Here is a 24,312-nt window from a genome sequence, read left to right on the forward strand (position 1 = left end):
GCTCTACATCTGGATTTAGCTTACTTTCAGCTCTACGTCGCGTCGTGTGTTGGGCTCTGCGTCGTGACGTGTGTTGGGCTCTACATCAGGATTTAGCTTACTTTCAGCTCTACGTCGGGACGTGTGTTGGGCTCTACGTCGGGACGTGTTTTGGGCTCTACGTGGGGACGTGTGTTGGGCACTACGTCGGGACGTGTGTTAGGCTCTGCGTCGGGACGTGTGTTGGGCTCTATATCAGGATTTAGCTTACTTTCAGCTCTATGTCGGGACGTGTGTTGGGCTCTACTTCGGGACGTGTGTTGGGCTCTACGTCGGGACGTGTGTTGGGCTCTACATCAGGATTTAGCTGACTTTCAGCTCTACTTCGGGACGTGTGTTGGGCTCTACGTCGGGACGTGTGTTGGGCTCTACGTCGGGACGTGTGTTGGGCTCTACGTCGGACGTGTGTTGGGCTCTACGTCGGGACGTGTGCTGGGCTCTACGTCAGGACGTTTGTTCGGCTCTACGTCGGACGTGTGTTGGGCTCTACGTCGGGATGTGTGTTGGGCTCTACGTCGGGACGTGTGTTGGGCTCTACATCAGGATTATCTTACTTTCAGCTCTACGTCGGGATGTGTGTTGGGCTCTACGTCTGGACGTGTGTTGGGCTCTACATCAGGATTTAGCTGACTTTCAGCTCTACTTCGGGACGTGTGTTGGGTTCTACGTCGGGACTTTTGTTGGGCTCTATGTCGGGACGTGTGTTGGGCTCTATGTCGGGACGTGTGTTGGGCTCTACGTCGGGACGTCTGTTGGGCTCTACGTCGGGACGTCTGTTGGGCTATACGTCGGGACGTGTGTTGGGCTCTACATCCGGACGTGTGTTGGGCTCTACTTCGGGGTTTAGCTTACATTCAGCTCTACGTCGGGATGTTTGTTGGGCTCTACGTTGGGACGTGTGTTGGGCTCTACGTCGGGATGTGTGTTGGGCTCTACATCAGGGTTTAGCTTACTTTCAGCTCTACGTCGGGACGTGTGTTGGGCTCTACGTCGGGACGTGTGTTGGGCTCTACGTCGGGACGTCTGTTGGGCTCTACGTCGGACGTGCGTTGGGCTCTACGTCGGGACGTGTGTTGGGCTCTACATCAGGATTTAGCTTACTTTCAGCTCTACGTCGGGACGTGTGTTGGGCTCTACGTCGGGACGTGTCTTGGGCTCTACGTCAGGACGTGTGTTGGGCTCTACATCAGGATTTAGCTTACTTTCAGCTCTATGTCGGGACGTGTGTTGGGCTCTACTTCGGGACGTGTGTTGGGCTCTACGTCGGGACGTGTGTTGGGCTCTACGTCGGGACGTGTGTTGGGCTCTACGTCGGGACGTGTGTTGGGCTCTACATCAGGATTTATCTTACTTTCAGCTCTACGTCGGGACGTGTGTTGAGCTCTATGTCTGGACGTGTGTTGGGCTCTACATCAGGATTTAACTTACTTTCAGCTCTACGTCTGGACGTGTGTTGGGAATACGTCGGCACGTGTGTTGGGCTCTACTTCGCGACGTCTGTTGGGCTCTACGTCGGGACGTGTGTTGGACTCTACGTCGCGACGTCTGTTGGGCTCTACGTCGGGATGTCTGTTGGGCTCTACGTCGGGACGTGTGTTGGGCTCTAGGTCGGGACGTGTGTTAGGCTCTATGTCGGGACGTGTGTTGGGCTCTACATCACGGTTTAGCTTACTTTCAGCTCTACGTCGCGACGTGTGCTGGGCTCTACATCAGGACTTAGCTTACTTTCAGCTCTACGTCGGGACGTGTGTTGGGCTCTACGTCGGGACGTGTGTTGGGCTCTACGTCGGGAAGTGTGTTGGGCTCTACATCAAGATTTAGCTTCCTTTCAGCTCTACGTCGGGACGTGTGTTGGGCTCTACGTCGGGACGTGTGTTGGGCTCCACGTCGGGACGTGCGTTGGGCTCTACCTCGGGACGTGTGTCGGGCTCTACGTCTGTAGTTAGCTAAATTTCAGCTCTACGTCGGGACGTGCGTTGGGCTCTACGTCGGGACGTGCGTTGGTCTCTACGTCGGGACGTGCGTTGGGCTCTCCGTCGGGACGTGTGTTGGGCTCTATATCAGGATTTAGCTTACTTTCGGCTCTACGTCGGTACGTGTGTTGGGCTCTACTTTGGGAAGTGTGTTGGGCTCTACGTCGGGAAGTGTGTTGGGCTCTAAGTCGGGACGTGTGTTGGGCTCTACGTCGGGAAGTGTGTTGGGCTCTACATCAAGATTTAGCTTCTATTCAGCTCTAGGTCGGGACGTGTGTTGGGCTCTACGTCGGGACGTGTGTTGGGCTCTACATCAGGATTTAGCTTACTTTCAGCTCTACGTCGGGACGTGTGTTGGGCTCTACGTCGGGACGTGTGTTGGGCTCTACATCAGGGTTTAGCTTACTTTCAGCTCTACGTCGGGACGTGTGTTGGGCTCTACGTCGGGAAGTGTGTTGGGCTCTACGTCGGGACGTGTGTTGGGCTCTACGTCGGGAAGTGTGTTGGGCTCTACGTCGGGAAGTGTGTTGGGCTCTACATCAAGATTTAGCTTCCTTTCAGCTCTACGTCGGGACGTGTGTTGGGCTCTACGTCGGGACGTGTGTTGGGCTCCACTTCGGGACGTGCGTTGGGCTCTACCTCGGGACGTGTGTTGGGCTCTACGTCGAGACGTGTGTTGGGCTCTACGTCGGGACGTGCGTTGGGCTCTACGTCGGGACGTTTGTTGGGCTCTATGTGCGGGTTTAGCATACATTCAGCTCTACGTCGGGACGTGTGTTGGGCTCCACGTCGGGACGTGTGTTGGGCTCCACGTCGGGACGTGTGTTGGGCTCTACGTCGGGACGTTTGTTGGGCTCTACGTGGGGGTTTAGCATACATTCAGCTCTACGTCGGGACGTGTGTTGGGCTCCACGTCGGGACGCGTGTTGGGCTCCATGTCGGGACGTGTGTTGGGCTCCATGTCGGGACGTGTGTTGGGCTCTACGTCGGAACGTGTGTTGAGCTCTATGTCTGTGGTTAGCTAACTTTCATCTCTACGTCGGGACGTTTGTTGGGCTCTACATCAGGATTTAGCTTACTTTCAGCTCTACGTCGGGACGTGTGTTGGGCTCTACGTCGGGACGTGTGTTGGGCTCTACATCAGGATTTAGCTTACTTTCAGCTCTACGTCGGGACGTGTGTTGGGGTCTACGTCGGGAAGTGTGTTGGGCTCTACGTCGGGAAGTGTGTTGGGCTCTACATCAAGATTTAGCTTCCTTTCAGCTCTACGTCGGGACGTGTGTTGGGCTCCATGTCGGGACGTGTGTTGGGCTCTACGTCGGAACGTGTGTTGAGCTCTATGTCTGTAGTTAGCTAACTTTCATCTCTACGTCGGGACGTGTGTGGGGCTCTACGTCGGGACGTGTGTGGGGCTCTACGTCGGGACGTGTGTTGGGCTCTACGTCGGGACGTGTGTTGGGCTCTACATCAGGATTTAGCTTACTTTCAGCTCTAAGTCGGGACATGTGTTGGGCTCTACGTCGGGACGTGTGTTGGGCTCTACATCAGGATTTAGCTTACTTTCAGCTCTACGTCGGGACGTGTGTTGGTCTCTACGTCGGGAAGTGTGTTGGGCTCTACGTCGGGACGTGTGTTGGGCTCTACGTCGGGAAGTGTGTTGGGCTCTACGTGGGGAAGTGTGTTGGGCACAACATCAAGATTTAGCTTCCTTTCAGCTCTATGTCGGGACGTGTGTTGGGCTCTACGTCGGGACGTGTGTTGGGCTCCACGTCGGGACGTGCGTTGGGCTCTACCTCGGGACGTGTGTTGGGCTCTACGTCGGGACGTGTGTTGGGCTCTACGTCGGGACGTGTGTCGGGCTCTGCGTCTGTAGATAGCTAAATTTCAGCTCTACGTCGGGACGTGCGTTGGGCTCTACGTCGGGACGTGCGTTGTTCTCTACGTCGGGACGTGCGTTGGGCTCTACGTCGGGACGTGCGTTGGGCTCTACGTCGGGACGTGTGTGGGGCTCTACGTCGAGACGTGTGTTGGGCTCTACGTCGGGAAGTGTGTTGGGCTCTACGTCGGGAATTGTGTTGGGCTCTACTTCAGGATTTAGCTTCCTTTCAGCTCTACGTCGGGACGTGTGTTGGGCTCTACGTCGGGACGTGTGTTGGGCTCTACTTCGGGACTTGTGTTGGGCTCTACATCACGATTTAGCTTACTTTCTGCTCTACGTCGGGACGTAGGTTCGGTTCCACGTAGGGACGTGGGTTGGGTTCTACGTAGGGAAGTGTGTTGGGCTCTACGTCGGGAAGTGTGTTGGGCTTTACATCAAGATTTAGCTTCCTTTCAGCTCTACGTCGGGACGTGTGTTGGGCTCTACGTCGGGACGTGTGTTTAGCTCCACGTCGGGACGTGCGTTGGGCTCTACCTCGGGACGTGTGTTGGGCTCTACGTCGAGACGTGTGTTGGGCTCTACGTCGGGACGTGTGTTGGGCTCTATGTCGGGACGTGTGTTGGGCTCTACATCAGGATTTAGCTTACTTTCAGCTCTACGTCGGGACGTGTGTTGGGTTCTACGTCGGGACGTGTGTTGGGCTCTACGTCGGGACATGTGTTGGGCTCTACGTCGGGACGTGTGTTGGGCTATACGTCGGGACGCGTGTTGGGCTCTACATCAGTATTTAGCATACTTTCAGCTCTACGTCGGGACGTGTGCTGGGCTCTACGTCGGGACGTGTCCTGGGCTCTACGTCGGGACGTGTGCTGGGCTCTACGTCGGGGTTTAGCTTACATTCAGCTCTACGTCGGGACGTGTATTGGGCTCTGCGTCGGGACGTCTGTTGAGCTCTACATCAGGATTTAACTTACATTCAGGTCTACGTCGGCACGTGTGTTGGGCTCTACGTCGGGACGTGTGTTGGGCTCTACATCAGGATTTAACTTACTTTCAGCTCTACGTCGGGACGTGTGTTGGGAATACGTCGGGATGTGTGTTGGGCTCTACGTCGGGACGTGTGTTGGGCTCTACTTCCGGACGTGTGTTGTGCTCTATGTCAGGATTTAGCTTACTTTCAGCTCTACGTCGGGACGTCTGTTGGGCTCTACATCAGGATTTAGCTTACTTTCAGCTCTACGTCGGGACGTGTGTTGGGCTCTACGTCGCGATGTGTGTTGGTCTCTACGTCGGGACGTGTGTTGGGCTCTACATCAGCATTTAGCTTACTTTCAGCTCTATGTCGGGACGTGTGTTGGGCTCTACGTCGGGACGTGTGTTGGGCTCTATGTCGGGACGTGTGTTGGGCTCTACGTCGGGACGTGTGTTGGGCTATACGTCGGGACGTGTGTTGGGCTCTACATCAGTATTTAGCATACTTTCAGCTCTACGTCGGGACGTGTGCTGGGCTCTACGTCGGGACGTGTGCTGGGCTCTACGTCGGGGTTTAGCTTACATTCAGCTCTACGTCGGGACGTGTATTGGGCTCTGCGTCGGGACGTCTGTTGAGCTCTACGTCGGGACGTTTGTTGGGCTCTACGTGGGGGTTTAGCATACATTCAGCTCTACGTCGGGACGTGTGTTGGGCTCCACGTCGGGACGTGTGTTGGGCTCCATGTCAGAACGTGTGTTGGGCTCTACCTCGGAACGTGTTTTGGGCTCTACGTCGGAACGTGTGTTGGGCTCTATGTCTGTAGTTAGCTAACTTTCATCTCTACGTCAGGACGTGTGTTGGGCTCTACGTCGGGACGTGTGTGGGGCTCTACGTCGAGACGTGTGTTGGGCTCTACGTCGGGAAGTGTGATGGGCTCTACGTCGGGAAGTGTGTTGGGCTCTACTTCAGGATTTAGCTTCCTTTCAGCTCTACGTCGGGACGTGTGTTGGGCTCTACGTCGGGACGTGTCTTGGGCTCTGCTTCGGGACTTGTGTTGGGCTCTACATCAGGATTTAGCTTACTTTCTGCTCTACGTCGGGACGTGTGTTGGGCTCTACGTCGGGACGTGTGTTGGGTTCCACGTCGGACGTGCGTTGGGCTCTACCTCGGGACGTGTGTTGGGCTCTACGTCGGGACGTGTGCTGGGCTCTACGTCGGGACGTGTGCTGGGCTGTACGTCGGGGTTTAGGTTACATTCAGCTCTACGTCGGGACGTGTGTTGGGCTCTACATCGGGACGTCTGTTGGGCTCTACATCGGGACATTTGTTGGGCTCTACGTGGGGGTTTAGCATACATTCAGCTCTGCGTCGGGACGTGTGTTGTGCTGTACTTCGGGACGTGTGTTGGGCTCTACGTTCGGACGTGTTTTGGGCTCTACGTTGGGACGTGTGTTGGGCTCTACTTCGGGATGTGTGTTCGGCTCTCGGTCGGGACGTGTGTTGGGCTCTACTTTGGGACGTGTGTTGGTCTCTACGTCTAGACGTGTTTTTGGCTCTTCATCAGGATTTAGCTTACTTTGAGCTCTATGTCGGGACGTGTGTTGGGCTCTACGTTGGGACGTGTGTTGGGCTCTACGTCTAGACGTGTGTTGGGTTCTACATCAGGATTTAGCTTACTTTGAGCTCTATGTCGGGACGTGTGTTGGGCTCTACGTTGGGACGTGTGTTGGGCTCTACGTCTAGACGTGTGTTGGGTTCTACGTCTGGACGTGTGTTGGGCTCTACGTCGGGACGTGTGTCGGGCTCTACGTCTGTAGTTAGCTAAATTTCAGCTCTACGTCGGGACGTGCGTTGGGCTTTACGTCGAGACGTGTGTTGGGCTCTACGTCGAGATGTGTGTTGGGCTCTACGTCGGGACGTGTGTTGGGCTCTACGTCGCGACGTGCGTTGGGCTCTACGTCTGTAGTTAGCTAACTTTCACCTCTACGTCGGGACGTGCGTTGGGCTCTACATCGGGACGTGCGTTCGGCTCTACGTCGGGACATGGGTTGGGCTCTACGTAGGGACGTGCGTTGGGCTCTCCGTCGGGACGTGTGTTGGGCTCTACATCAGGATTTAGCTTACTTTCAGCTCTACATCGGTACGTGTGTTGGACTCTACGTCGGGAAGTGTGTTGAGCTCTACGTCGGGAAGTGTGTTGGGCTCTACGTCGGGAAGTGTGTTGGGCTCTAAGTCGGAACGTGTGTTGGGCTTTACGTCGGGAAGTGTGTTAGGCTCTACATCAAGATTTAGCTTACTTTCAGCTCTATGTCGGGACGTGTGTTGGGCTCTACGTCGGGACGTGTGTTGGGCTCTACGTCGGGACGTGTGTTGGGCTCTACATCAGGATTTAGCTTATTTTCAGCTCTACGTCGGGACGTGTGTTGGGCTCTACGTCGGGACGTGTGTTGGGCTCTACGTCGGGACGTGTGTTGGGCTCTATGTCGGGACGTCTGTTGGGCTCTACGTCGGGACGTGTGTCGGGCTCTACGTCTGTAGTTAGCTAAATTTCAGCTCTACGTCGGGACGTGTGTTGGGCTCTACGTCGGGACATGTGTTGGGCTCTACATCAGGATTTAGCTTACTTTCAGCTCTACGTCGGGACGTGTGTTGGACTCTACGTCGGGCTGTGTGTTGGGCTCTACGTCGTGACGTGTGTTGGACTCTACTTCGGGACGTGTGTTGTGCTCTACATCAGGATTTAGGTTACTTTCAGCTCTACGTCGGGACGTGTGTTGGGCTCCACATCAAGATTTAGCTTACTTTCAGCTCTACGTCGGGACGTGTGTTGGGCTCTACGTCGGGACGTGTGTTGGGCTCTACATCAGGATTTAACTTACATTCAGCTCTTCGTCGGGACGTGTGTTGGGCTCTACGTCGGGACGTGTTTTGGGCTTTACTAAAGGATTTAACTTACTTTCAGCTCTACGTCGGGACGTGTGTTGGGAATACGTTGGGACGTGTGTTGGGCTCTATGTCGGGACGTCTGTTGGGCTCTACGTCGGGACGTGTGTTGGGCTCTACGTCGCGACGTCTGTTGGGCTCTACGTCGGGACGTGTGTTGGACTCTACGTCGCGACGTCTGTTGGGCTCTACGTCGGGACGTGTGTTGGGCTCTATGTCGGGACGTGTGTTGGGCTCTACATCAGGGTTTAGCTTACTTTCAGCTCTACGTCGGGACGTGTGCTGGGCTCTACGTCGGGACGTCTGCTGGTCTCTACATCTGGACGTGTGTTGGGCTCTACGTCGGGACGTGTGCTGGGCTCTACATCCGGACGTGTGTTGGGATCTACTTCGGGGTTTAGCTTACATTCACCTCTACGTCGGGACGTGTGTTGGGCTCTACGTTGGGACGTGTCTTGGGCTCTACGTCGGGACGTGTGTTGGGCTCTAAGTTGGGACGTTTGTTGGGCTCTACGTGGGGGTTTAGCATACATTCAGCTGTACGTTGGGACGTGTGTTGGGCTCTACGTCGGGACGTGGGTTGGGCCCTACGTCGGGACGTGGGTTGGGCCCTACGTCGGGACGTCTGTTGGGTTCTACGTCGGGATGTGTGTTGGGCTCTATGTCGGGACGTCTGTTGGGCTCTGCGTCGGGACGTGTGTTGGGCTCTGCATCACGATTTAGCTGACTTTCAGCTCTACATGGGACGTGTGTTGGGCTCTGCATCACGATTTAGCTGACTTTCAGCTCTACGTCGGGACGTGTGTTGGGCTCTACGTCGGGACGTGTGTTGGGCTCTACGTCGGACGTGCGTTGGGCTCTACATCGGGACGTGTGTTGGGCTCTACATCAGGATTTATCTTACTTTCAGCTCTACGTCGGGAGATGTGTTGGGCTCTACGTCGGGACGTGTGTTGGGCTCTACATCTGGATTTAGTTTACTTTCAGCTCTACGTCGCGACATGTGTTGGGCTCTGCGTCGTGACGTGTGTTGGGCTCTACATCAGGATTTAGCTTCCTTTCAGCTCTACGTCGGGACGTGTGTTGGGCTCTACGTCGGGACGTGTGTTGGGCTCTACGTCGGGACGTGTGTTGGGCTCTACATCAGGATTTAGCTTATTTTCAGCTCTACGTCGGGACGTGTGTTGGGCTCTACGTCGGGACGTGTGTTGGGCTCTACGTCGGGACGTCTGTTGGGCTCTACGTCGGGACGTGTGTTGGGCTCTACATCAGGATTTAGCTTACTTTCAGCTCTACGTCGGGACGTGTGTTGGGCTCTACGTCGGGAAGTGTGTTGGGCTCTACGTCGGGAAGTGTGTTGGGGTGTACGTCGGGAAGTGTGTTGGGCTCTACATCAAGATTTACCTTCCTCTCAGCTCTACGTCGGGACGTGTGTTGGGCTCTACGTCGGGACGTGTGTTGGGCTCTACGTCGGGACGTGTGTTGGGCTGTACGTCGGGACGTGTGTTGGGCTCTACATCAGGATTTAGCTTACTTTCATCTCTACGTCGGGACGTGTGTTGGGCTCTACGTCGGGACGTGTGTTGGGCTCTACGTGGGGTTTTAGCATACATTCAGCTCTACGTTGGGACGTGTGTTGGGCTCCACGTCGGGACGTGTGTTTGGCTCCATGTCGGGACGTGTGTTGGGCTCCATGTCAGGACGTGTGTTGGGCTCTACCTCGGAACGTGTGTTGGGCTCTACGTCGGGACGTGTATTGGGCTCTACGTGGGGACGTGTGTTGGGCTCTACGTGGGGACGTGTGTTGGGCTCTACGTGGGGACGTGTGTTGGGCTCTACGTCGGGACGTGTGTTGGGCTCTACATCAGGATTTAGCTGACTTTCATCTCTACTTCGGGACGTGTGTTGGGCTCTACGTCGGGACGTGTGTTGGACTCTACGTCGGGCTGTGTGTTGGGCTCTACGTCGTGACGTGTGTTGGGCTCTACTTCGGGACGTGTGTTGTGCTCTACATCAGGATTTAGGTTACTTTCAGCTCTACGTCGGGACGTGTGTTGGGCTCCACATCAAGATTTAGCTTCCTTTCAGCTCTACGTCGGGACGTGTGTTGGGCTCCATGTCGGGACGTGTGTTGGGCTCTACGTCGGAACGCGTGTTGAGCTCTATGTCTGTAGTTAGCTAACTTTCATCTCTACGTCGGGACGTGTGTGGGGCTCTACGTCGGGACGTGTGTGGGGCTCTACGTCGGGACGTGTGTTGGGCTCTACGTCGGGACGTGTGTTGGGCTCTACATCAGGATTTAGCTTACTTTCAGCTCTAAGTCGGGACATGTGTTGGGCTCTACGTCGGGACGTGTGTTGGGCTCTACATCAGGATTTAGCTTACTTTCAGCTCTACGTCGGGACGTGTGTTGGTCTCTACGTCGGGAAGTGTGTTGGGCTCTACGTCGGGACGTGTGTTGGGCTCTACGTCGGGAAGTGTGTTGGGCTCTACGTGGGGAAGTGTGTTGGGCTCAACATCAAGATTTAGCTTCCTTTCAGCTCTATGTCGGGACGTGTGTTGGGCTCTACGTCGGGACGTGTGTTGGGCTCCACGTCGGGACGTGCGTTGGGCTCTACCTCGGGACGTGTGTTGGGCTCTACGTCGGGACGTGTGTTGGGCTCTACGTCGGGACGTGTGTCGGGCTCTGCGTCTGTAGATAGCTAAATTTCAGCTCTACGTCGGGACGTGCGTTGGGCTCTACGTCGGGACGTGCGTTGTTCTCTACGTCGGGACGTGCGTTGGGCTCTACGTCGGGACGTGCGTTGGGCTCTACGTCGGGACGTGTGTGGGGCTCTACGTCGAGACGTGTGTTGGGCTCTACGTCGGGAAGTGTGTTGGGCTCTACGTCGGGAATTGTGTTGGGCTCTACTTCAGGATTTAGCTTCCTTTCAGCTCTACGTCGGGACGTGTGTTGGGCTCTACGTCGGGACGTGTGTTGGGCTCTACTTCGGGACTTGTGTTGGGCTCTACATCACGATTTAGCTTACTTTCTGCTCTACGTCGGGACGTAGGTTCGGTTCCACGTAGGGACGTGGGTTGGGTTCTACGTAGGGAAGTGTGTTGGGCTCTACGTCGGGAAGTGTGTTGGGCTTTACATCAAGATTTAGCTTCCTTTCAGCTCTACGTCGGGACGTGTGTTGGGCTCTACGTCGGGACGTGTGTTTAGCTCCACGTCGGGACGTGCGTTGGGCTCTACCTCGGGACGTGTGTTGGGCTCTACGTCGAGACGTGTGTTGGGCTCTACGTCGGGACGTGTGTTGGGCTCTATGTCGGGACGTGTGTTGGGCTCTACATCAGGATTTAGCTTACTTTCAGCTCTACGTCGGGACGTGTGTTGGGTTCTACGTCGGGACGTGTGTTGGGCTCTACGTCGGGACATGTGTTGGGCTCTACGTCGGGACGTGTGTTGGGCTATACGTCGGGACGCGTGTTGGGCTCTACATCAGTATTTAGCATACTTTCAGCTCTACGTCGGGACGTGTGCTGGGCTCTACGTCGGGACGTGTGCTGGGCTCTACGTCGGGACGTGTGCTGGGCTCTACGTCGGGGTTTAGCTTACATTCAGCTCTACGTCGGGACGTGTATTGGGCTCTGCGTCGGGACGTCTGTTGAGCTCTACATCAGGATTTAACTTACATTCAGGTCTACGTCGGCACGTGTGTTGGGCTCTACGTCGGGACGTGTGTTGGGCTCTACATCAGGATTTAACTTACTTTCAGCTCTACGTCGGGACGTGTGTTGGGAATACGTCGGGATGTGTGTTGGGCTCTACGTCGGGACGTGTGTTGGGCTCTACTTCCGGACGTGTGTTGTGCTCTATGTCAGGATTTAGCTTACTTTCAGCTCTACGTCGGGACGTCTGTTGGGCTCTACATCAGGATTTAGCTTACTTTCAGCTCTACGTCGGGACGTGTGTTGGGCTCTACGTCGCGATGTGTGTTGGTCTCTACGTCGGGACGTGTGTTGGGCTCTACATCAGCATTTAGCTTACTTTCAGCTCTATGTCGGGACGTGTGTTGGGCTCTACGTCGGGACGTGTGTTGGGCTCTATGTCGGGACGTGTGTTGGGCTCTACGTCGGGACGTGTGTTGGGCTATACGTCGGGACGTGTGTTGGGCTCTACATCAGTATTTAGCATACTTTCAGCTCTACGTCGGGACGTGTGCTGGGCTCTACGTCGGGACGTGTGCTGGGCTCTACGTCGGGACGTGTGCTGGGCTCTACGTCGGGGTTTAGCTTACATTCAGCTCTACGTCGGGACGTGTATTGGGCTCTGCGTCGGGACGTCTGTTGAGCTCTACGTCGGGACGTTTGTTGGGCTCTACGTGGGGGTTTAGCATACATTCAGCTCTACGTCGGGACGTGTGTTGGGCTCCACGTCGGGACGTGTGTTGGGCTCCATGTCAGAACGTGTGTTGGGCTCTACCTCGGAACGTGTTTTGGGCTCTACGTCGGAACGTGTGTTGGGCTCTATGTCTGTAGTTAGCTAACTTTCATCTCTACGTCAGGACGTGTGTTGGGCTCTACGTCGGGACGTGTGTGGGGCTCTACGTCGAGACGTGTGTTGGGCTCTACGTCGGGAAGTGTGATGGGCTCTACGTCGGGAAGTGTGTTGGGCTCTACTTCAGGATTTAGCTTCCTTTCAGCTCTACGTCGGGACGTGTGTTGGGCTCTACGTCGGGACGTGTCTTGGGCTCTGCTTCGGGACTTTTGTTGGGCTCTACATCAGGATTTAGCTTACTTTCTGCTCTACGTCGGGACGTGTGTTGGGCTCTACGTCGGGACGTGTGTTGGGTTCCACGTCGGACGTGCGTTGGGCTCTACCTCGGGACGTGTGTTGGGCTCTACGTCGGGACGTGTGCTGGGCTCTACGTCGGGACGTGTGCTGGGCTGTACGTCGGGGTTTAGGTTACATTCAGCTCTACGTCGGGACGTGTGTTGGGCTCTACATCGGGACGTCTGTTGGGCTCTACATCGGGACATTTGTTGGGCTCTACGTGGGGGTTTAGCATACATTCAGCTCTGCGTCGGGACGTGTGTTGTGCTGTACTTCGGGACGTGTGTTGGGCTCTACGTTCGGACGTGTTTTGGGCTCTACGTTGGGACGTGTGTTGGGCTCTACTTCGGGATGTGTGTTCGGCTCTCGGTCGGGACGTGTGTTGGGCTCTACTTTGGGACGTGTGTTGGTCTCTACGTCTAGACGTGTTTTTGGCTCTTCATCAGGATTTAGCTTACTTTGAGCTCTATGTCGGGACGTGTGTTGGGCTCTACGTTGGGACGTGTGTTGGGCTCTACGTCTAGACGTGTGTTGGGTTCTACATCAGGATTTAGCTTACTTTGAGCTCTATGTCGGGACGTGTGTTGGGCTCTACGTTGGGACGTGTGTTGGGCTCTACGTCTAGACGTGTGTTGGGTTCTACGTCTGGACGTGTGTTGGGCTCTACGTCGGGACGTGTGTCGGGCTCTACGTCTGTAGTTAGCTAAATTTCAGCTCTACGTCGGGACGTGCGTTGGGCTTTACGTCGAGACGTGTGTTGGGCTCTACGTCGAGATGTGTGTTGGGCTCTACGTCGGGACGTGTGTTGGGCTCTACGTCGCGACGTGCGTTGGGCTCTACGTCTGTAGTTAGCTAACTTTCACCTCTACGTCGGGACGTGCGTTGGGCTCTACATCGGGACGTGCGTTCGGCTCTACGTCGGGACATGGGTTGGGCTCTACGTAGGGACGTGCGTTGGGCTCTCCGTCGGGACGTGTGTTGGGCTCTACATCAGGATTTAGCTTACTTTCAGCTCTACATCGGTACGTGTGTTGGACTCTACGTCGGGAAGTGTGTTGAGCTCTACGTCGGGAAGTGTGTTGGGCTCTACGTCGGGAAGTGTGTTGGGCTCTAAGTCGGAACGTGTGTTGGGCTTTACGTCGGGAAGTGTGTTAGGCTCTACATCAAGATTTAGCTTACTTTCAGCTCTATGTCGGGACGTGTGTTGGGCTCTACGTCGGGACGTGTGTTGGGCTCTACGTCGGGACGTGTGTTGGGCTCTACATCAGGATTTAGCTTATTTTCAGCTCTACGTCGGGACGTGTGTTGGGCTCTACGTCGGGACGTGTGTTGGGCTCTACGTCGGGACGTGTGTTGGGCTCTATGTCGGGACGTCTGTTGGGCTCTACGTCGGGACGTGTGTCGGGCTCTACGTCTGTAGTTAGCTAAATTTCAGCTCTACGTCGGGACGTGTGTTGGGCTCTACGTCGGGACATGTGTTGGGCTCTACATCAGGATTTAGCTTACTTTCAGCTCTACGTCGGGACGTGTGTTGGACTCTACGTCGGGCTGTGTGTTGGGCTCTACGTCGTGACGTGTGTTGGGCTCTACTTCGGGACGTGTGTTGTGCTCTACATCAGGATTTAGGTTACTTTCAGCTCTACGTCGGGACGTGTGTTGGGCTCCACATCAAGATTTAGCTTACTTTCAGCTCTACGTCGGGACGTGTGTTGGGCTCTACGTCGGGACGTGTGTTGGGCTCTACATCAGGATTTAACTTACATTCAGCTCTTCGTCGGGACGTGTGTTGGGCTCTACGTCGGGACGTGTTTTGGGCTTTACTAAAGGATTTAACTTACTTTCAGCTCTACGTCGGGACGTGTGTTGGGAATACGTTGGGACGTGTCTTGGGCTCTATGTCGGGACGTCTGTTGGGCTCTACGTCGGGACGTGTGTTGGGCTCTACGTCGCGACGTCTGTTGGGCTCTACGTCGGGACGTGTGTTGGACTCTACGTCGCGACGTCTGTTGGGCTCTACGTCGGGACGTGTGTTGGGCTCTATGTCGGGACGTGTGTTGGGCTCTACATCAGGGTTTAGCTTACTTTCAGCTCTACGTCGGGACGTGTGCTGGGCTCTACGTCGGGACGTCTGCTGGTCTCTACATCTGGACGTGTGTTGGGCTCTACGTCGGGACGTGTGCTGGGCTCTACATCCGGACGTGTGTTGGGATCTACTTCGGGGTTTAGCTTACATTCACCTCTACGTCGGGACGTGTGTTGGGCTCTACGTTGGGACGTGTCTTGGGCTCTACGTCGGGACGTGTGTTGGGCTCTAAGTTGGGACGTTTGTTGGGCTCTACGTGGGGGTTTAGCATACATTCAGCTGTACGTTGGGACGTGTGTTGGGCTCTACGTCGGGACGTGGGTTGGGCCCTACGTCGGGACGTGGGTTGGGCCCTACGTCGGGACGTCTGTTGGGTTCTACGTCGGGATGTGTGTTGGGCTCTATGTCGGGACGTCTGTTGGGCTCTGCGTCGGGACGTGTGTTGGGCTCTGCATCACGATTTAGCTGACTTTCAGCTCTACATGGGACGTGTGTTGGGCTCTGCATCACGATTTAGCTGACTTTCAGCTCTATGTCGGGACGTGTGTTGGGCTCTACGTCGGGACGTGTGTTGGGCTCTACGTCGGACGTGCGTTGGGCTCTACATCGGGACGTGTGTTGGGCTCTACATCAGGATTTATCTTACTTTCAGCTCTACGTCGGGAGATGTGTTGGGCTCTACGTCGGGACGTGTGTTGCGCTCTACATCTGGATTTAGTTTACTTTCAGCTCTACGTCGCGACATGTGTTGGGCTCTGCGTCGTGACGTGTGTTGGGCTCTACATCAGGATTTAGCTTCCTTTCAGCTCTACGTCGGGACGTGTGTTGGGCTCTACGTCGGGACGTGTGTTGGGCTCTACGTCGGGACGTGTGTTGGGCTCTACATCAGGATTTAGCTTATTTTCAGCTCTACGTCGGGACGTGTGTTGGGCTCTACGTCGGGACGTGTGTTGGGCTCTACGTCGGGACGTCTGTTGGGCTCTACGTCGGGACGTGTGTTGGGCTCTACATCAGGATTTAGCTTACTTTCAGCTCTACGTCGGGACGTGTGTTGGGCTCTACGTCGGGAAGTGTGTTGGGCTCTACGTCGGGAAGTGTGTTGGGGTGTACGTCGGGAAGTGTGTTGGGCTCTACATCAAGATTTACCTTCCTCTCAGCTCTACGTCGGGACGTGTGTTGGGCTCTACGTCGGGACGTGTGTTGGGCTCTACGTCGGGACGTGTGTTGGGCTGTACGTCGGGACGTGTGTTGGGCTCTACATCAGGATTTAGCTTACTTTCATCTCTACGTCGGGACGTGTGTTGGGCTCTACGTCGGGACGTGTGTTGGGCTCTACGTGGGGTTTTAGCATACATTCAGCTCTACGTTGGGACGTGTGTTGGGCTCCACGTCGGGACGTGTGTTTGGCTCCATGTCGGGACGTGTGTTGGGCTCCATGTCAGGACGTGTGTTGGGCTCTACCTCGGAACGTGTGTTGGGCTCTACGTCGGGACGTGTATTGGGCTCTACGTGGGGACGTGTGTTGGGCTCTACGTGGGGACGTGTGTTGGGCTCTACGTGGGGACGTGTGTTGGGCTCTACGTCGGGACGTGTGTTGGGCTCTACATCAGGATTTAGCTGACTTTCATCTCTACTTCGGGACGTGTGTTGGGCTCTACGTCGGGACGTGTGTTGGACTCTACGTCGGGCTGTGTGTTGGGCTCTACGTCGTGACGTGTGTTGGGCTCTACTTCGGGACGTGTGTTGTGCTCTACATCAGGATTTAGGTTACTTTCAGCTCTACGTCGGGACGTGTGTTGGGCTCCACATCAAGATTTAGCTTACTTTCAGCTCTACGTCGGGACGTGTGTTGGGCTCTACGTCGGGACGTGTGTTGGGCTCTACATCAGGATTTAACTTACATTCAGCTCTTCGTCGGGACGTGTGTTGGGCTCTACGTCGGGACGTGTGTTGGGCTTTACTTCAGGATTTAACTTACTTTCAGCTCTACGTCGGGACGTGTGTTGGGAATACGTTGGGACGTGTGTTGGGCTCTATGTCGGGACGTCTGTTGGGCTCTACGTCGGGACGTCTGTTGGGCTCTACGTCAGGACGTCTGTTGGGCTCTACGTCGGGACGTGTGTTGGACTCTACGTCGCGACGTCTGTTGGGCTCTACGTCAGGACGTTTGTTGGGGTCTATGTCGGGACGTGTGTTGGGCTCTACATCAGGGTTTAGCTTACTTTCAGCTCTACGTCGGGACGTGTGCTGGGCTCTACGTCGGGACGTCTGCTGGGCTCTACATCTGGACGTGTGTTGGGCTCTACTTCGGGGTTTAGCTTACATTCACCTCTACGTCGGGACGTGTGTTGGGCTCTACGTTGGGACGTTTGTTGGGCTCTACGTGGGGGTTTAGCATACATTCAGCTGTACGTCGGGACGTGTGTTGGGCTCTGCATCACGATTTAGCTGACTTTCAGCTCTACGTGGGACGTGTGTTGGGCTCTGCATCACGATTTAGCTGACTTTCAGCTCTACGTCGGGACGTGTGTTGGGCTCTACGTCGGGACGTGTGTTGGGCTCTACGTCGGAAGTGCGTTGGGCTCTACATCGGGACGTGTGTTGGGCTCTACATCAGGATTTAGCTTACTTTCAGCTCTACGTCGGGAGATGTGTTGGGCTCTACGTCGGGACGTGTGTTGGGCTCTACATCTGGATTTAGTTTACTTTCAGCTCTACGTCGCGACGTGTGTTGAGCTCTGCATCGTGACGTGTGTTGGGCTCTACTTCAGGATTTAGCTTACTTTAAGCTCTACGTCGGGACGTGTGTTGGGCTCTACATCAGGATTCAGCTTACTTTCAGCTCTACGTCGGGACGTGTGTTGGGCTCTACGTCGGGACGTGTGTTGGGCTCTACGTGGGGACGTGTGTTGGGCTCTACGTGGGGACGTGTCTTGGGCTCTATGTCGGGATGTGTGTTGGGCTCTACGTCGGGACGTGTGTTGGGCTCTACTTCGGGACGTGTGTTGTGCTCTACATCAGGATTTAGCTTACTTTCAGCTCTACGTCGGGACATGTGTTGGGCTCTACTTCGGGACGTGTGTTGGGCTCTACATCAGGATTTAGCTTACTTTCAGCTCTACGTCGGGACGTGTGTTGGGCTCTACTCTGGACGTGTGTTGGGCTCTACGTCGGGACGTGTGTCGGGCTCTACGTCGGGACGTGTGTTGGGCTCTACATCAGGATTCAGCTTACTTTCAGCTCTACTTCGGGACGTGTGTTGGGCTCTACGTCGGACGTGTGTTGGGCTCTACGTCGGACATGTGTTGGGCTCTATGTCGGACGTGTGTTGGGCTCTAGGTCGGGAGGTGTCTTGGGCTCTACGTCGGGACGTGTGTTGGGCTCTACATCAGGATTTAGCTTACTTTCAACTCTACGTCAGGACGTGTGTTGGGCTCTACGTCGGGGTGTGTGTTGGGCTCTACGTCGGGACATGTGTTGGGCTCTACGTCGGGACGTGTGTTGGGCTCTACGTTGGGACGTTTGTTGGGCTCTACGTGGGGGTTTAGCATACATTCAGCTGTACGTCGGGACGTGTGTTGGGCTCTGCATCACGATTTAGCTGACTTTCAGCTCTACGTGGGACGTGTGTTGGTCTCTGCATCACGATTTAGCTGACTTTCAGCTCTACGTCGGGACGTGTGTTGGGCTCTACGTTGGGACGTGTGTTGGGCTCTACGTCGGACGTGCGTTGGGCTCTACATCGGGACGTGTGTTGGGCTCTACATCAGGATTTAGCTTACTTTCAGCTCTACGTCGGGAGATGTGTTGGGCTCTACGTCGGGACGTGTGTTGGGCTCTACATCTGGATTTAGTTTACTTTCAGCTCTACGTTGCGACGTGTGTTGGGCTCTGCGTCGTGACGTGTGTTGGGCTCTACATCAGGATTTAGCTTACTTTAAGCTCTACGTCGGGACGTGTGTTGGGCTCTACATCAGGATTCAGCTTACTTTCAGCTCTACGTCGGGACGTGTGTTGGGCTCTACGTCGGGACGTGTGTTGGGCTCTACGTGGGGACGTGTGTTGGGCTCTACGTGGGGACGTGTCTTGGGCTCTACGTCGGGATGTGTGTTGGGCTCTACGTCGGGACGTGTGTTGGGCTCTACTTCGGGACGTGTGTTGTGCTCTACATCAGGATTTAGCTTACTTTCAGCTCTACGTCGGGACATGTGTTGGGCTCTACTTCGGGATGTGTGTTGGGCTCTACATCAGGATTTAGCTTACTTTCAGCTCTGCGTCGGGACGTGTGTTGGGCTCTACTCTGGACGTGTGTTGGGCTCTACGTCGGGACGTGTGTCGGGCTCTACGTCGGGACGTGTGTTGGGCTCTACAACAGGATTTAGCTTACTTTCAGCTCTACTTCGGGACGTGTGTTGGGCTCTACGTCGGACGTGTGTTGGGCTCTACGTCGGACGTGTTGGGCTCTATGTCGGACGTGTGTTGGGCTCTATGTCGGGACGTGTGTTGGGCTCTACTTCGGGACGTGTGTTGGGCTCTACATCAGGATTTAGCTTACTTTCAACTCTACGTCAGGACGTGTGTTGGGCTCTACGTCGGGGTGTGTGTTGGGCTCTACGTCGGGACATGTGTTGGGCTCTACGTCGGGACGTGTGTTGGGCTCTACGTCGGACGTGTGTTGGGCTCTACGTCGGGACGTGTGTTGGGCTCTATGTCTGGACGTGTGTTGGGATCTACATCTGGATTTAACTTACATTCAGCTCTACGTCGGGACGTGTGTTGGGCTGTACGTCTGGACGTGTGTTGGGCTCTACATCAGGATTTAACTTACTTTCAGCTCTACGTCGGGTCGTGTGTTGGGAATACGTCGGGACGTGTGTTGGGCTCTACGTCGGGATGTGTGTTGGGCTCTACGTCGGGACGTGTGTTGGGCTCTACGTCGGGACGTCTGTTGGGCTCTACATCGGGAATTAGCTTACTTTCAGCTCTACTTCGGGACGTGTGTTGGGCTCCACGTCGGGACGTGTGTTGGGCTCTACGTCGGGACGTGTGCTGGGCTCTACATCCGGACGTGTGTTGGGCTCTACTTTGGGGTTTAGCTTACATTCAGATCTACGTCGGGACGTGTGTTGGGCTCTACGTTGCGACGTGTGTTGGGCTCTACGTCGGGACGTCTGTTGGGCTCTACGTCGGGATGTTTTTTGGGCTCTACGTGGGGGTTTAGCATACATTAAGCTCTACGTCGGGAAGTGTGTTGGGCTCTACGTCGGGACGTGTGTTGGGCTATACGTCGGGACGTGGGTTGGGCCCTACTTCGGGACGTCTGTTGGGCTCTACGTCGGGACGTGTGTTGGGCTCTACGTCGGGACATCTGTTGGGCTCTGCGTCGTTACGTGTGTTGGGCTCTGCATCACGATTTAGCTGACTTTCAGCTCTACGTCGGGACGTGTGTTGGGCTCTACGTCGGATGTGCGTTGGGCTCTACGTCGGGACGTGTGTTGGGCTATACATCAGGATTTAGCTTACTTTCAGCTCTACGTCGGGACATGTGTTGGGCTCTACGTCGGGACGTGTGTTGCGCTCTACATCTGGATTTAGCTTACCTTCAGCTCTACGTCGCGACGTGTGTTGGGCTCTGCGTCGTGACGTGTGTTGGGCTCTACATCAGGATTTAGCTTACTTTCAGCTCTACGTCGGGACGTGTGTTGGGAATACGTCGGGACGTGTGTTGGGCTCTACGTCTGGACGTCTGTTGGGCTCTACATCAGTATTTAAATTACTTTCAGCTCTACGTCGGGACGTGTGTTCGGAATACGTCGGGACGTGTGTTGAGCTCTATTTCGGGACGTGTGTTGGGCTCTACGTCGGGACGTGTGTTGTGCTCTACGTCGGGACGTGTGTTGCGCTCTACGTCGGGACGTGTGTTGGGCTCTACATCAGGATTTAGCTTACTTTCAGCTCTACGTCGGGACTTCTGTTGGGCTCTACGTCGGCACGTGTGTTGGGCTCTACGTTTGTACATGTGTTGGGCTCTACGTCGGGTCGTGTGTTGGGCTCTACATCAGGATTTAGCTTACTTTCAGCTCTATGTCGGGACGTGTGTTGGGCTCTACGTCGGGACGTGTGTTGGGCTCTACGTTGGGACGTGTGTTGGGCTCTACGTCGGGACGTCTGTTGGGCTCTACGTCGGGACGTGTGTTGGGCTCTACATCAGGATTTAGCTGACTTTCATCTCTACTTCGGGACGTGTGTTGGGCTCTACGTCGGGACGTGTGTTGGGCTCTACGTCGGGATATGTGTTGGGCTCTACATCAGGATTTAGCTTACTTTCAGCTCTACGTCAAGACGTGTGTTGGACTCTACGTCGGGCTGTGTGTTGGGCTCTACGTCGTGACGTGTGTTGGGCTCTACTTCGGGACGTGTGTTGTGCTCTACATCAGGATTTAGGTTACTTTCAGCTCTACGTCGGGACGTGTGTTGGGCTCCACATCAAGATTTAGCTTACTTTCAGCTCTACGTCGGGACGTGTGTTGGGCTCTACGTCGGGACGTGTGTTGGGCTCTACATCAGGATTTAACTTACATTCAGCTCTTCGTCGGGACGTGTGTTGGGCTCTACGTCGGGACGTGTGTTAGGCTTTACTTCAGGATTTAACTTACTTTCAGCTCTACGTCGGGAGATGTGTTGGGCTCTACGTCGGGACGTGTGTTGGGCTCTACATCTGGATTTAGCTTACTTTCAGCTCTACGTCGGGACTTGTGTTGGGAATACGTTGGGACGTGTGTTGGGCTCTATGTCGGGACGTCTGTTGGGCTCTACGTCGGGACGTGTGTTGGGCTCTACGTCGCGACGTCTGTTGGGCTCTACGTCGGGACGTGTGTTGGACTCTACGTCGCGACGTCTGTTGGGCTCTACGTCGGGACGTGTGTTGGGCTCTATGTCGGGACGTGTGTTGGGCTCTACATCAGGGTTTAGCTTACTTTCAGCGCTACGTCGGGACGTGTGCTGGGCTCTACGTCGGGACGTCTGCTGGGCTCTACATCTGGACGTGTGTTGGGCTCTACGTCGGGACGTGTGCTGGGCTCTACATCCGGACGTGTGTTGGGCTCTACTTCGGGGTTTAGCTTACATTCACCTCTACGTCGGAACGTGTGTTGGGCTCTACGTTGGGACGTTTGTTGGGCTCTACGTGGGGGTTTAGCATACATACAGCTGTGCGTCGGGACGTGTGTTGGGCTCTGCATCACGATTTAGCTGACTTTCAGCTCTACGTGGGACGTGTGTTGGGCTCTGCATCACGATTTAGCTGACTTTCAGCTCTACGTCGGGACGTGTGTTGGGCTCTACGTCGGGACGTGTGTTGGGCTCTACGTCGGACGTGCGTTGGGCTCTACATCGGGACGTGTGTTGGGCTCTACATCAGGATTTAGCTTACTTTCAGCTCTACGTCGGGAGATGTGTTGGGCTCTACGTCGGGACGTGTGTTGGGCTCTACATCTGGATTTAGTTTACTTTCAGCTCTACGTCGCGACGTGTGTTGAGCTCTGCGTCGTGACGTGTGTTGGGCTCTACTTCAGGATTTAGCTTACTTTAAGCTCTACGTCGGGACGTGTGTTGGGCTCTACATCAGGATTCAGCTTACTTTCAGCTCTACGTCGGGACGTGTGTTGGGCTCTACGTCGGGACGTGTGTTGGGCTCTACGTGGGGACGTGTCTTGGGCTCTACGTGGGGACGTGTCTTGGGCTCTACGTCGGGATGTGTGTTGGGCTCTACGTCGGGACGTGTGTTGGGCTCTACTTTGGGACGTGTGTTGTGCTCTACATCAGGATTTAGCTTACTTTCAGCTCTACGTCGGGACATGTGTTGGGCTCTACTTCGGGACGTGTGTTGGGCTCTACATCAGGATTTAGCTTACTTTCAGCTCTACGTCGGGACGTGTGTTGGGCTCTACTCTGGACGTGTGTTGGGCTCTACGTCGGGACGTGTGTCGGGCTCTACGTCGGGACGTGTGTTGGGCTCTACAACAGGATTTAGCTTACTTTCAGCTCTACTTCGGGACGTGTGTTGGGCTCTACGTCGGACGTGTGTTGGGCTCTACGTCGGACATGTGTTGGGCTCTATGTCGGACGTGTGTTGGGCTCTAGGTCGGGACGTGTGTTGGGCTCTACGTCGGGACGTGTGTTGGGCTCTACATCAGGATTTAGCTTACTTTCAACTCTACGTCAGGACGTGTGTTGGGCTCTATGTCGGACGTGTGTTGGGCTCTAGGTCGGGGTGTGTGTTGGGCTCTACGTCGGGACATGTGTTGGGCTCTACGTCGGGACGTGTGTTGGGCTCTACGTTGGGACGTTTGTTGGGCTCTACGTGGGGGTTTAGCATACATTCAGCTGTGCGTCGGGACGTGTGTTGGGCTCTGCATCACGATTTAGCTGACTTTCAGCTCTACGTCGGGACGTGTGTTGGGCTCTACGTCGGGACTTGTGTTGGGCTCTACGTCGGACGTGCGTTGGGCTCTACATCGGGACGTGTGTTGGGCTCTACATCAGGATTTAGCTTACTTTCAGCTCTACGTCGGGAGATGTGTTGGGCTCTACGTCGGGACGTGTGTTGGGCTCTACATCTGGATTTAGTTTACTTTCAGCTCTACGTCGCGACGTGTGTTGGGCTCTGCGTCGTGACGTGTGTTGGGCTCTACATCAGGATTTAGCTTACTTTAAGCTCTACGTCGGGACGTGTGTTGGGCTCTACATCAGGATTCAGCTTACTTTCAGCTCTACGTCGGGACGTGTGTTGGGCTCTACGTCGGGACGTGTGTTGCGCTCTACGTGGGGACGTGTGTTGGGCTCTACGTGGGGACGTGTCTTGGGCTCTACGTCGGGATGTGTGTTGGGCTCTACGTCGGGACGTGTGTTGGGCTCTACTTCGGGACGTGTGTTGTGCTCTACATCAGGATTTAGCTTACTTTCAGCTCTACGTCGGGACATGTGTTGGGCTCTACTTCGGGACGTGTGTTGGGCTCTACATCAGGATTTAGCTTACTTTCAGCTCTACGTCGGGACGTGTGTTGGGCTCTAATCTGGACGTGTGTTGGGCTCTACGTCGGGCCGTGTGTCGGGCTCTACGTCGGGACGTGTGTTGGGCTCTACAACAGGATTTAGCTTACTTTCAGATCTACTTCGGGACGTGTGTTGGGCTCTACGTCGGACGTGTGTTGGGCTCTACGTCGGACATGTGTTGGGCTCTATGTCGGGACGTGTGTTGGGCTCTACATCAGGATTTAGCTGACTTTCAGCTCTACGTCGGACGTGTGTTGGGCTCTACGTCAGACGTGTGTTGGGCTCTACGTCGGGACGTGTGTTGGGCTCTACATCAGGATTTATCTTACTTTCAGCTCTACGTCGGGACGTGTGTTGGGCTGTACGTCTGGACGTGTGATGGGCTCTACATCAGGATTTAACTTACATTCAGCTCTACGTCGGGACGTGTGTTGGGCTCTACGTCGGGACGTGTGTTGGGCTCTACATCAGGATTTAACTTACTTTCAGCTCTACGTCGGGACGTGTGTTGGGAATACGTCGGGACGTGGGTTGGGCTCTACGTCGGGA

This window comes from Leptosomus discolor, chromosome 24 (genome assembly GCF_034619465.1).
Source record: "Leptosomus discolor isolate bLepDis1 chromosome 24, bLepDis1.hap2, whole genome shotgun sequence".
NCBI lineage: Eukaryota > Metazoa > Chordata > Aves > Leptosomiformes > Leptosomidae > Leptosomus > Leptosomus discolor.